The sequence below is a fragment of the Thermobia domestica genome, chromosome 16 (assembly GCF_964235325.1).
Source record: "Thermobia domestica chromosome 16, izTheDome1.hap1.1, whole genome shotgun sequence".
NCBI lineage: Eukaryota > Metazoa > Arthropoda > Insecta > Zygentoma > Lepismatidae > Thermobia > Thermobia domestica.
In genome coordinates this window covers 14056353-14071978 of record NC_137469.1, presented here as the reverse complement: position 1 = coordinate 14071978, position 15626 = coordinate 14056353, and positions in this window count along the sequence as shown.

Below are 15626 nucleotides of genomic sequence, written 5' to 3'. Positions count from 1 at the left end.
AGACAAGACTAGTTTTCATATCAAAACTGCGATAACTAACTAAATCGAACAGATGTTTGCTACTGTTCGAGAATTGAGTTCTTGTATTTGACAACAACCAAGCAATTCATGCTGGGATTTGTCTGACCATTTGCTTTAGCACTGTGCATGTTACCTTAAACTAATGCTACCTAAACATGATTTATGAATGCATCATTCAAATAGAAGATCAGCTTAGTAAATTTAACTACCATCATCATGAAGTCTCTTTGCAACAAAAAATATTTATTTTAAATAATATAGTTATGACAGACTTTGCCACCCCGTGCAAATGCAAGTGTAGCACAAATGCTCGAACCAGCCCTGCCCGTATTATAGTCATCGTAAATATTGCTTTCCTATACCCAACAGCTCATGGACACTAACTAAAAGCGTTGAAATATATAATCAGATTATGCACTTTGAGAAATAAATAATTTCCGTTTAAAGGAAGATAAAGATTTTTTAAAAGCATAAATCTTATCAGTGTTTTGCCTGCTTACTGTGTATTTTATTTCTCTTTTTTCCTTATCTCTGTTCGAATAGAAACAAGAAAAACCGGTTTTGAACTAAAACCAAAAACATGTCTTTTATGAGAACTGAAGTAAATCATATCCTTATGACAAAAGGCATATAGGATATTATTATTCTAAGGATGTAATCCAAATCTCTCCCTAGATATATACACAACTGTATCATATATTTTGTATAATAAACATTGCAATATGATTTAAAGCTAAAGTACGTTAGATGTATTTATAAACAGACATCAGGTGTTCTACGGGACAACAAAATCTTTCGTTTCTTCAAGGGAAGGGTGGTCGATTTTTTTTCTGCTTGTATGCGTATGGGAAAACACAATGTATTGTTTCTTAATTTATCTCCCGTTTTTCTTTAACATATCACTCGCGCGCACATATGTACACATTATCTTCCAAGAGACATAAGCTTTGCGTAGCGTAAACACTAAACGCAGAATCTGGTGGCTTATCCCAGGGGTAGATTTTACTATTTCTCCAGAGGGTTGTCCCATCCCCTTGCTCCGAACTTGTAGATTAAGGAAGGTAGAAAAAGTAAAAAGAAACAAGAGTGGGTTAGCTTAGGTGAGGGCGGCAAACGGATATGAAACCAAGTGGAAGGGGCGGAACATAGAAACACACACACACAGAACTAAGGAAGAAAATTTTGCACTAATATAGAAAAGATAAACCAACCCCGATACACAATGAGAAAATAAGCCTTCTCTACCTCCCATGTACAAGGAAACAAAAAAACAGGGTAAAAGGATTTCAGTTTCTAGCACCTCCCTTTTCCTGAATATAGGATACCGTACTTCTGTGGTTCATTAGGAAGAACATATACGCGGAGGAAATCTTCCTACAGTGATTACGGGAAGGGGAGGGTACGGATAGGGTGACGGAATCGCGCACAAATACGCCACTGGATTTGCCTCCTTCATGAACTGCTCTTGCCAATTTGAAATCCCAAGCATATTCTGTCTGTTTTGTTCGTCTTTCAATTACAGAAAACATTATTAGAAGAAATCTGCCAATTTCCGGAAAACAGCTGCCGCCGAGCCGTTCGAATTCACTTCCGTACTCACCCCGCTCTTCTTGATGGCTTCTTCAAGCTCACAACCCTTATATACTGAAGATTGTAATTCTCATCGGCAGAAATTCTGTAATTAAACAAGAAAGGGTGGGATTACTAACAAGAAAGATTTTCCAATATATGACTTTTTTTTTAATAATGTTCTAGGGAGAAAGACGTAACAATTAAATTAGTGAAGCTAATTTCCGTTTAAACGGAACTAAAATTAGATGTAAACAAAATTACGACATACAAAAATTTACCAGAGGAAAAATTGTTGTTTGGACAGCGAGGTACGGGATTCTACTGTTTTATAGAATTGCCCTACAGGTAATATTAGCATAGACGTAAAACAATACTAACTACAAATTGAGTCTATGAATTCAATATTTATTTGTTCTTCAAAAGATTCTTTATCTATATATTAAAATTTTAGAAAAGTTTATATGTTTGTGGCCAATCCGCTCGAGAGTGAGACGTTCTAGAAAGATGCCGTTTGCACTGACCGATTGCAAAATTATATGTAGATTGTTCAGTTCTAATTGAATATGTAAAAAAACATGGCCGTTACATTTTTAGGGGTTCACTCTAAGTGTTGAAATTTTTAAAAAGTAAATCTTCCCATCCTACGAATTATATGTTCCAACACAACATGACTGTATACAGGGGTTGTATATCTATCAGGCGTTTTGTTTCGTGGCCAAGTTACAGTATATTGCAGAACTAAGGATAAGTATTTCGTCAATCTAAGAAGAATCTTTATTGTTTGGTTTGGTTTGTCCAATGAACACCATATAACATTGACATTATAATTAATTGTGTGTGTAAAGTATTTGCTTATTACATAAGTCCTGCAAGAAGAAAGAAAACACTGATCATACATGAATTAGAAACTCCAACCGGAAGTAGGCTCATATCTTGCAAACGGTGCGAGGTATTGAAAAAAATAATTGAAAAATCTCCCCTTTATGGTCCCCTTGTTGATTTTTATCAAGACGTCTTTCACTCGTGTCTGTAAAGGGACATGTACAGATGTTGTGAGGAGTGACAAGGAGATTCATGCTCATAAGTGACTAATGCGCTGTGTAGAAAGCGCAGGTTCAACTCTACAATCTTTCAAAATTTGGTTGCAAATTTCTTACAATTATAATAGTTTACCAAGAATAATACTACCTCAGAAGTATAGACGAATATCAGAATAACAAGAACATATGAAAAAGAAATGTGCGTTCATTTCACATCAAATATAAAAAGAAAATTGCCTCTATATTTGGGTGATATAGACTTTCAGAGAACGGTCCTTTTTTGGACAGCTCGTAGATCCGCCAGCCAACACATATAAATGTAACCTATCAGAAAATTTAAGACAAAAATGTGTGTTCATTTCCACATTACAATAATAGTAATTTATAATAATAATAATAATAATAATAATAATAATAATAATAATAATAATAATAATAATAATAATAATAATAATAATAATAATAATAATAATAATACTTTCGGATTTATATCGATCTTCAAAAGAAATCTCCTATTTGTATGGAGACAACGTACTGACAGCCTGTTGGGTCAATATAATAGAAGGAAATCTATCGAAAGAATTAGGATAAAAAATGTGCGTACATTTTTAAATAAAACAAAAGAATGTGCGTCCATACTTTTAGCATATAGATAAATCAATTGCTCCTTTGAAGGCAACAAGGAAGTCGCCAGCCCTCCCAGTCAACAGATGAAAATGTAAAGTACAGTAGAGTTCCTAAAACTCAGCACTCGATAATCCGGCATTCCGGATAACTCGGCCACGCCATAGCAGGGCGAAAATACTCCGCCCATGGCAGTCCGGATAACTCGGCCACACCCCAGAAGGGCGAGAAAACTCCGTTTCGGCATTCCGGATAACTCGGCCACATCCTAGCAGGGCAAAAAAACTCCGCCCTTGGCAGTCCGAATAACTCGGCCATTTCCTAGCAGGGCGAGGAAACTCCGCCTCGGCATTCCGGATAACTCGTCCATACCGTAGAAGGGCAAAAAACTCCGCGCGCAAACCCATTTAAGCATTTTTCTGAGGTATGTCTTATCAGGTAAATTGTTGTACCGTATGAATTCATTAATTTTCGTTTTCATGTATAGTAAAGACTCTATGCCTTCAGTTTATTTTCTGTTGTATTCTCAAGATACCAATACATACAAGTACAGTGACTTATTCTTTTGTAACCTCATTCCCGATAACCCGTCATTTTCACAAACTACTAAACTCTTCGGTCCACATTAGGCCGAGTTATCGGTACTCTACTGTATCAGAAAATTTAGTGCCAGAAATGTTCATTCGTTTCAACATAAAACAAAACAATGTGTGTTAATAATTTCTGAGATATCGACATTAAAAGAATCGCCTCTTTGCAGGTTACTCGCATCCAACCAGCCCACCCAGTCAACACATAGAAAGGAAATCTATCGGCAAAATTGAGTACAATAAATGTTTGTTCATTTTGTCATAAATCAAGAAAACGTGCTTAATACCTTCATATATATATATACCTTTAGAAATAGCCCCTTTAAGACAAACCACTTGCTGGCACCCCGCAGAATCAACACATAGAAATGAAAACCATCGGAAATGTTGGTGCAAAAGTGTGTGTTCATTTCCACATTAAACAAAATTTTTTGTCAATACTTTTGGACATATAGATCTCAAAGAATCGCCCTTTTATTGACAACTCGCGTGTCACCTGCTCGAAATCTCAAGACAAAAATGTAACCTGTCTCAAAACGTAGTACAAAAATTTTGCCTCCATTTCCACATAAACAAGACTTTTAGGAATTATTTAAAAAATGCATGAAAAGATTGTGATGTTGGCCAATAATTAGTTTTAGGATCATGGACCACAAAATTTTTGAACAGCCCCTAAATTGAGTTTTCGTATGTTTTACGGAGTAAGGACACCATACTGAGTTAAGTGATAGTTTGAGTTTGTCTACACTATATGTAGTTCTCCAGATATAAGGCCTACAAGAAAATTTTTGCCTGAAATATAATGGGCCTTTTGATCCAAAATTGGATCAGGAGCTACAAAATTTTTGAACGGCCCCTAAATCGAATTTTCGTACTTTTTTACGGGATAAGCATATCATACTGAGTTAAGTGATAGTTTGGGTTTGGCTACACTGCATGTAGTTCTCCAGATATAAAGTCTACAATTTTTTTGACTGAAATATAATGGATCATTCAAAAAGAAAACTTCGGAGATATCAAACATAAAAAAATCGACACATTTTAAGTTAACACACATGCGGACAACCCACCCAGTGAATACAAAAATGAAACCTATCCACTAGCTTCGTTTCAAGTTCTACTCGGCGGGTATGAGATGGGGGGAGGGATCAAGACTCTCCGATTTACATACCTTTTAATGAGCTTCATTAGAATATTATTGATTAAACCAGTTAATCGATTTATGTGTGTGTGAAATAGTCAACTAACCAACTTGTAAGTACAGAAATCCACTATTTATCAAGTCAAAATTGTATCCGTATGCCCCTACTGGAAATAGAATTCTTCAAAAGGATTTTTTTTTTTGGTTTCTACTGTTTTGGTCATTTTTCCGTGGTTGCCGTGCTACACAATTCCGTGGATATAATCGTAAGCAAGAAATGTATTTGGAAAAAATCTACGAAGTTATATATATTTTTTAAATCACATTTTAAGGTGTGAATATTCTTGAGAGGAAGGACTACACAGTAGGGTGTCCCTTATGCATACCAAAAAAAAAAAAAAAACGAAATTTGAGATAATCACTGAGCCACCTCTTATATTTTTTCCTTTCCATATAAAATGAATTTGAGCAAAATTTCAGTTTGATACGATAATAATTAGAGGTCGCTCAAGCTCAACAAAGTTTAGACCTATTAGCTTTTTTCTATTGTAAGCCATTCATACAATTACAAGAGAGCCTTACCTGGGCAGGTCTACGTAACCGAATGGAAGAAAACATTTTGTTCGTAACACATTTGGTGTAAATACCACTTTTCACACATACACACATTATATACAATACATAATTACACACATACATCTCTAGTGATTTTCTTTACTAAGAGTTTCTTTCTTGCAGTTGGGGAAATTTCGTCTGTGCTCTTGGACAACTTGCAGCAAAAACTGTCTTTGAGATTCATCACGAACAATCGCTCTGTTAAATTCTTGTGTTAGAGCAACTGCTCTTTCAGCACTATCATTCACAAGGTTCAAACGCCGAACAATTGCCAGTCCCATTTTAAAGTCTTTTCTTTCATCCCATGTACTTGGATCACTCTGCAGAAAGTGTGTAGGTATGCCAAGCCACTGAAAGAACAGAATCGATTTTCTGGTCACAAATGAATCAATTTCGGCATGCAAGTATTTGCTTGGGTTATCAATAATCTTGCGTTGAGACGGAGTATTTTCGCCTTCACGTTCTTTTAGAGCCTTTACCATTCTTCGTTTACACTCTAGCGACAACGTTTGGTCAAAATAAGCCAAAGCGACCAGCACCTCACTCAAATACCACAAATGTCTCATCAGCTTCTGAAGCGCAGCCTCTGCAACACGTGGAATCTTGCTCTTGAATTAAATAAGTCCTTGAAGTAGTTCCATATCACAAGCGGGAGCGAGTTCAGCATGCGTTGCTGTAAACCATGCTTTAACATAAAACACAGTCAAAAAAATGCAGACTTCTTGGATTCCCTTTTCTGCCTGTTTGGTTATTCGAAGCTGAGAATTAAGCATGTAAATTTTGGAGCTGTATAGTGCCTTCGATAACCACCTGGCATGATGAATCGCACCTGGTCTTCTAAAGTGAACTCCTCTCTGTGGTTGCTGTCCAAGAAATATTACTATTAATTCTAGAAGTTCCAGATAATCATCTCTGTAATGATCTGACTGCAATTGACGTTGTGCAAAATCAAGAACAGATTCTATGTTGTTTCCCAGTAAATCAGATATAACTTTGTTTAAGATACCGGGCTCATATCTGGTGAGATCGAGTTTGTCCCAAAATTGTTGTAATGTCTCGAACAATGCGACATTGGGCCCAGTCGTTACACTACCACAAACGCAAATTTTAAATACATTAGCAAGCATTAATTCCAAAATGTGATGATGACATGGAAAGTTAAGAAGTTTTTCTTTAAAAGACGCTGTAAGTGCGTGCAGGTACCCGATACATTCCCTGTATTACTCGCAGTTGTGTTAAAACACAGTGCAGCTACTCTGTCGGCAATTTTCCAGTCCTTTAACAATTGAACAACTGCTGTGGCTTGTGCAAAATCAGTGGTTCTTTCTAATTTTGCGGCTCCTAGCACTTTGTCTTCAGTTTTACCAGACAAGTCCCTTACAACCACAGGTAAACGTTCTGTTTTCTAATTGTTGTACTCGTCATCCATTAGTTTGCTGTCCCACTGAACCTGAAGTGGCCCCTCGGGTTGAAATTTGGCTTTCAACATTTCCGCTGATGCTTTACGATGATTTTGCCGACTACGTAAAACTGTTGAGCGGTTTATAGCTAGTTTAGTTGTATCATGTCCTAAGCTCTGTGCAGTAGCAGTTATTAAATACGTTGCTTTCCTAACGCTCACTTTAGTTCTATCTAATGTTGCACACAATTCAGAAGTAAACATACTCTGTCTTGCTCGTTTCTTTGTTGTTACCTTCTATAGAGTTGGTTGAAAGTTGTGAGTAAAAGTGTCATTAGAAATTGCATTTGAGTCGTCACCTTCGATTTCATCAGAACAAATACTTGCATCCAAAGTCACCACTATTTCCTTGCTTTGACGTTCCAGTTCTTTCTGTTTCATTTTGTTAAATCTTTCCTGTCTCTCTCTAGATCTCGACTCTCTCATGGCAAGTGTTTTATCCACACCACCCATTGTTCCTGGGCGGCCAGATTGTCGTTGCGCTATGAGAAAGTCTATCTTCTTTATTCTTCATCACATCCAATGCATTAGCACAAGCGATATCAAACATTTTTTTTTTCTAATTCACCCACAAACTGTTTTTCATTATTCATTTGTGTATTAGTTTTCCTACTGGCATTTTTCTTTAATTTGCAAATACTTCTCAAATAACTGTTCAACTTTGGTGACCGTGTGCTTCCTCGCACGAATTGGAATGCATGCTCTTTCCCTAAATTCCTCAACTTCTTGCATTACACAGTGTGAACTTTCTCGTAGTCTTTTTCAACAATAGGTGATGATGGAAAAACAATTTCAGGACCTGTTTATTGGGAGTTTGCTGCCTAGTATCACATGGTCTGTGCTGCCCAGCAAGTAAATTTAACTATTATTTCTAGTCGAGTAGGAGGTTTTCTTTTTCTGTTCCATTTCTCACTCAAAATTAGTGCACCGAGATCCTCTCAAACGTCTTACTGATTGATGGTACACCAAACACCACGATCTACTAGTGTACGAGATACAGTAAAGAGATCGTTTCCTTAACCAAGCTTAAACACCCAGTTTTCACGTAAACGACAACGGTAGTTTGGTTATTTAATAAGAGAAAGACCTTAAAATTGATCTTTAAATATAAATTGGAACAAAATCCTGCACACAGATTAACAAGACATTAAACAGCAAGGCAATTCTGTGCACATTCCACAAAAAATTATTATCAATTGCTCTTTTCTTTTGTTACAATATTTCTGCTATCTGTTGGACATCTCTTGAAGTATACACGAATAGCAACTTTCTGTATATCTGATTTCAAAAGGCTTGAGCGACCAGTAAATATTTCAATATAAAGAAATTTTTGATGTGTAACCTATTCTAACGAAAAAGAAAAGAAATAACGGGTGGCCCGCTAATTTTCCCAATTTTCGAAAATAAGGGACACCCTACTACACAGTGATCATTTCAACGGAAATTACATTCTTTGATAGAATGCCCGATAACTGTCCCTAAACATGTAAATAACCGTATTTAGTATACAAATGTCATGATATTGTAAATTTGGATTTATAATGTACTGGTCAGGAGGTAAAAGGGAGCGAGAACGCGGTGGGACGTTGTGTCCCTACTTCCAAAAAATATCTAAGGCGTCTGTTTACTTCCTGAAAAATTACAATGGGCAAAGATAGGGGCGGGGGGACGGCGTGATATTATCATGTGTTCTCGTATCTTGTCAGATCCACTTTTACCCCTGGTACTGATGGTGTTGAAAATCTATTTAAGATTTAGTTATTGAGACCAGAGTAGTCAATTAGAATCTGAAGTAGAAGGGGGTTAAATTTATTTACGATGCGACGAGTTATAATGAAATTATAAGATAAACTATGTAAAATTACTAAGAATCACACAACTCTAAATCAACAGATCCTTTGGGCTATCTTTAGCCGAAAGACAATTATTTATGTAGAACAGGTAGACTAAAAGATATATAATATACAGTAAAAGCTGTCTTTAACGGACTATATACAGTTATAGCTATTTACAGTTTGTGTTGCTTACCGGCTCCACTTTCGTGTCACCACGTTTGGCCTAATCCTCGTTTCGCCTAACCAATTATCTGACACTTTTATGACAGATAAATGGTAAGATTTGTGTCCACCATTTTAGGCGAAAAAGGATCCTCGTTTGGCCTAATCCTCGTTACGCCTAAAATGGCAGACAAGAAAAAATCGTGGAAATTCAGCTAGAGGGAAATTATAAGAGAAAATTCCCTAGTATATGAAGAATTAAGAAATGCAAAATATATAGATTATTATATTAACTATTTTATTTTCTAGGAGTTAGGATTACCAAAACTCCTTTATGTATTTACTATGACCATGTATACATACGAATATATATATATATATATATATCAACACGTTCTCCATCGATCCAAATGATTTATGGTATGGATTCCAAATCTTAAGAATATATTTCATCTCAGTTCCATTCTTCTATTGAAGCCAGAAGTAGTAAGAACTAGTACAACTTCCGGTTTCGAAATTGACTTCTACATATTAATAATTGTATGCATTCCAAATCTTAAGAATAGATTTCATCTTAGCTTGAATCTTCTATTAAAGTAAGAACTAGTACAACTTCCGATTTCAATATTGATTCCTAAATATTAAAAATCGTAAGAGATAACGAGAAATCGTTTTTGATGAGAATTCAGCTTCCGATAAACAGTTTGCATGTCTCACATTATCACTCTATTGCTGCCGGAAGTTATATTTATATTTGCGGTTTTAATATTAAATCTGCACAATTTGGAAATCTACAGTAATTTGCGTAAGGGTGACGAAAATCGACTGGAAGCCTTCAAAATGTGGGTGTGGAGAAGAATGGAAAGAGTTAGTTGGGTCGAGCGGAAAACGAATGAGAGAGTGTTAGAAATGGTGGGTGAGAAAAGAACACTTTTAGATATTATTAGGAAGAGGAAGAGAAACTGGTTGGGACATTGCCTAAGAAGAGATTGTATCATGAGGCACGTCCTAGAGGGTATGGTGGCGGGAAAGAGAGGGAGGGGGCGAAAGAGACTACAATTAATGGATGATATTAAAATAGAAAGATCACACGCGAAGACGAAAAGGTTAGCGGAGGATCGTGGAGCATGGAAGCTTCTCAGCTGCGGCAAGTGACCTGCCAATAAAGGCAGAATACCTATGATGATGATGATGATGATGACAGTAATTTAACAATGTTAAAAGAAACTCACATGTAAGAGAACAAGGTATAATTGTTTTCACAACTTTGCTTACTGCACCGTACATCAGCAAACCGTAGCCCAGACGGCCACCCTACTGAATAAGATGTTCAGCCGGATAGTTAGTAGACAACGTTCGCTTCATCGTATGGACTTCAGAAGCCGATAACTTACGAGGTTACCACTTGTCATGCCGTGACTGGACCATAAAAACGAGTAGTATGGTGCGATGAGTTTCGATTTCAATCTTATCATGCCGATAGTGATCTATAATTTGGTGCCAGCCCAACGAAATCATGTCAGGTTGGACCTGTACAAGATAATGGAGACTCCATGTTGATTTAGAGTTTTTTTTCTGTAAGCAATGTTTTGGACCTTTGGTACCTACTATTCACCCGTATTGTGTCGAAGTACAAAGATCTCCAGAGTCAACTATATCTTTATTTATTTCTGTCATACGAGTGGATATGGAGTGTACCAGCAGGATAACCACCCTCGTAACAGATCCCGGTTGGCCACCACCTGTTTGGACGAGCATTCCACTTCTTCCTGCTGAAACAACCACCGAGAAGCTCGGATTTCAATCTCATTGTACATCTAAGAGACTTATGCTATGGACGTTCCCGGTAGTATGTGAAACCAACTCAAAAGTTGTAATTTCAAAAGTAATAATAAGAATTGAAATATATTTTTCTTCTTTCTTCGTTAGTAACACATTGAAATGTTTGGATTGTGGAATTATCCAAAGAGCAATTTGTCAGTGGAGCGATTTGTCACAAATCACTCATTTCGATCAGAGTTGTCCATTGTTAAATTATGAGCAAATCTACGGATCTGTTGTCAGATCTAGCTTGAAATATTTACAAATTTCATACAAATTATAATTACAATAGAATCACAATAGGATCCCTTAAAATGCATTAACAGTTTCAAATAAAAAGCATTGAAACTGGAATGAAATCCTCTGAAAGATCAGCAAAACCTATAATAAAATTACTTTTGCATTCACATAAGAATAAACACACAAACAATATTTCCTTTAACATACGGAGACAATATCAGATATTTGGAAACAAATTGCAAACTAAAAGTTACTTTTAAACAACACTCACCTTTAAACAAAATTAATAATAGGTGTAACTTGTTTTTCTCTCATCTCAAATATAGCCACTATACACTCTGTGAGGGCATTAATATTCTCAAAATTGAACGGAAAAATAAATGTACAATTGTCGAAACATGTTTCCGAAAGCAAATAGTGCTATTACAAATTAGTTATGGAAAACTAATTTGCATCTTTCAGTTCTTCACATAGTAGGGAATACAGTATTTTTTTTTTCAAAAAAAAAAAATCCTCCAGTTTTATCTCTACGATTTTTTTTACAGTCCGCCATTTTAGGCAAAACGAGTATCCTTATCTCGCCTAAAATGGCGGACATAAATCTTATCTTTTATCTGTCATAAAAGTGTCAGATAATTGGTTAGGCGAAGCGAGGATTAGGCCAAACGATGCAACATCCTCCACTTTCACTATAGAGGATTGCAGGCATTGCGCGGTAAATTGAGCTCTGACCTTGACCTTCACTGAACCAAAATTATGACAAGAAGGGATGGGAAAGTTTGTCCTGTCGCTAAACAATATTGTCATCTTCACTTTATGCTAAAATCAATTAAGTTAGATTTTTGTTACAGGAAATGGAGATTTTGTTCTCCCGGTGACAGGGAAAGCTCTAGGAGGCAATGGTGCTTTCGGGAAGCAAGCGTCAGGTTGTGAAACAGAGTTTAGAAAATGTTTCTGAGGGTTAGGTCAAGTTTAATACTAAATTTTGAGAAAGATTGGGGCTCCAGCTAAATTTTTTTTTTTAAATTTATCAGGCCGGGGTTGGGCCAAAAACTTTTAAAATTTATCGAGCCCGGGCCGGGCTTGGGCCAAGAATTTTAAAAAACTTTTCGGGCCCGGGCTGGGCCGGGCCTAGGCACATTCGGGCTGGATTGGGCTCGGGCCGAAATATTCGGCCCGTGCAGGTCTCTAGTATATAGATATTACAGATAGGTAGATAATATGGGGAAGGTATTGTCAAAGGCAAAATTGTTTTAGTGTCAAATAAAGTTCAAAAAACCTCGTGTTTTGAATGCAATTTGCTTATTTTTATTATTTTAACTTATTGATGTGGTTTAAACTGTTTTCTTGATTTTTTTCTAAAGAAGTATTTAATTTTTCTATATTTAATTTCAAACACTCTTCACTTGCTGTAAGTATTAAATGTGTTTAAAAAAAACACATTACAAACAATGGTACTCTATTTGTCCTGGAAATCCGAGCCCTAATTTCTCTTTAGTACCTCCTGGCTACACCCCGAAGTATCCTTCAAACATTTATGCAGTGTCTCTTCAAAATTTTTCTTCTGTTTTGACGCTTTCATTTAGAGAGAAAATAACAAGATAGAACCATTTTTATTAAAAATCTTTTAAATTAAAAAAAAAGATATCACCGTTGGTTTTCTATTATCCTACCATGTTATTTTTGTCTTTTAAAATAAAATAAAAGGTAGAGTGAAAATATATATGTACACGCTTGAAGACATTTTGTGGACAATTTTCTCTTCTGCACAACGAATGCCCTCTGTTTACTTTTCATTATACTTCGTGTTTATTTAAGTTATTGAGGTTTGTGCACAAATCTTGCCTACCTATGCAGATGATTATTATCTAATGAAAACAGAAGAATAAATGGATTTTTTTTTAAGGTAAAATAAAGTAGAGTAATTGAAACAAAACCATGGTAGCAGAATGACAGACACGCATAGGTACAGACAAAACAACGTATATAAAATTTAATAGAAATAAAGTTGGTATATACTGTCTATTAAGTATTGTACGACCTTTGTCCTGTCCTAGAGTGAGGCCTCTTTCCAGAGAAAAGGACATTTTTTTTCTGTCTATACTCACTGACGAGCAAAGATGTAAATGATATGGCTGTGAGAACCACACAGGTGGCTAAAGTAGATTTAATTAATAAAACCCTCCATATATTGTTAAAGAATACATAAAGACTATCATTCATCTGTTAAACACATAAAATAACAACATCACAACATGCTTTACCTTCGATCTTTTCAAAAGGGGGAATAAATATGTACAGTTTACTTCTGAACACTCTTTTATAAGGTTCAATACGGCTACGGAAACACACGTAAGTCTCTATAATTTTGTCAATGGTTTGCCCCTTTCATATTGACATAACCAACTCAATGTTATCTATACGATCTACAGTTAACTAGTCATTCAACTATTATAAATATAGAGGCGTTTAAATAAAATTAAAATGAATAGCAAGAATGTAATTCGATGGTCTTTCTGCGCCGTAATTCACCCTTTATCTAGCATTCAGCGCAAATCCATGCTCGTTATAAAACAAATACCATAATGAATATTCTGACTGAGTCCTGTTATAAAGACGTTGATATATCTTTCGATAATACGTAGTTATTTTTTATCATCGCTGTTCTAAAGGCGTTAATGCCTATACTAGAGAATATGTGGTTGTCTAGACTCGTCCCTGTTGCAAAGACGTTAATTAAAATAAGAGAAAATAGCCTTCTAGACTCGTCAATGTTACAAATGCGTTAATGCCTATAGGAGAGAATAGTCGTCTAGGCTCGTCCTTCTTACAAAGGTGTTAGTGCCTATAAGAGAGAATAGTGATGTAAATTCGTCTCTGATACAAAGGGGTCAATGCTTGTAATAGAGAATAGTCGTCTAGACGAGTCCCCGTTACAAAGATATTAATGCCTACAAGAGAAAGAAGTAGTTTAGACTTGCCCTTGTTACAAAGGCGTTATTGCCTATAAGAGAGGATAGTCTTCCAGACTCGTCACTGTTACAAAGGAGTTAATGCCTAGAAAAGAGGATAGTCTTTTAGACTCGTCACTGTTACAAAGCCGTTAATACTTATAAAAGAGGATAGTCGTCTAGACTCGTCATTATTATGAACGTGTTAATGCCTATAAGACAGGATAGTCATCTAGATTTGTCCCTGTTACAAAGGCGCTAGTGCCTATAAGAGAGGATAGTTCCCTAGGCTCGTCACTGTTACAAAGTTACTAATGCCTAAAAGAAAGGATAGTCTCTAGACTCGTTCTTGTTACAACGGCGTTAGTGCTTATAAAAGGATAGTCGTCTAGACTCGTCCCTCTTACAAAAGCATGAGTCTAGACGACTCTTCTCTGTTACAAAGGCGTAAGTGTCTATATTAGAAAAAAATAAATAACATGTTTTAATTTTACGGCCCGCAATTCTGTCATGTAGGCTAAAGGAGATGGTGATGATGTGAAATGAATGAAATAGTTAGGTGAAACGGGAGAAATCCGAGAAAACCCACGCATACGATAGGATCAGATCAGGGGCACTACACACCTTAGACAATCACTCTACCAATGAGCCACCGCCGCCCAAATGCCTATATTAGAGAATAGTCCCCAAGAATCGTTCCTATTACAAGGACATTAACGCTTAAAAGCGACAATAGTCGTTTAGACTCATTCCTGTTACAAAAGCGTTAATGCTTATATCAAAGAATGTTATATGTTTTCAAGACTGGTTATCTTTAGTCATCGCTTTAGTCATCAAGTTATTAATGCATATTTTCGAGAATATTGTCTCGGTTCTTATGTATCAGGGAAATTGTTAAAGTGTATTTTCAAGAATAATTGCTTGGATCTTCGCTGTTTCAAAGGAGATAATGTAAAATGACATCTTTTAGTTCAACGTTCCATTAATATGCCCTTTAGGCTAATGGAAATGGATGATAAATAAGAGTAAATGATTGTGAAATTATTATTATTATTATTATTATTATTATTATTATTATTATTATTATTATTATTATTATTATTATTATTATTATTATTATTAGTGTTCTCCGATCGATAATCGGATCTAAAATCACGTACACGCTAGCCACTAAACCAGGGAAAGGGTAAAAAATTTAATGTATATTGTCAATGATGTTTACTTTGAATCATCGCTCTTACAGACGTAAATGGTAGGTCGTATTTCCTTGAACCGTAGGGGCCGCGGTGGCTCAGTGGTAGAGCGTTCACCTCTGGTGCTTGGGGTCCCGGATTCGATCCCAGCCCCAGCCAAGTGAACTTTGTGGTGGACAAACACCCTGTGCGTGGGTTTTCTCGGGGTTCTCCCGTTTCCTCTCACTTTATTCATTCCACCATTTCATTCATTACTCATCATCACTGTATCCTTTAGCCTAACCGGCATAACCGTGGGACGTAAAACTCAAAGATTTCATTTCATTTTTTTCCTTGTACCGCATTCTCGCGCAGCATTAATA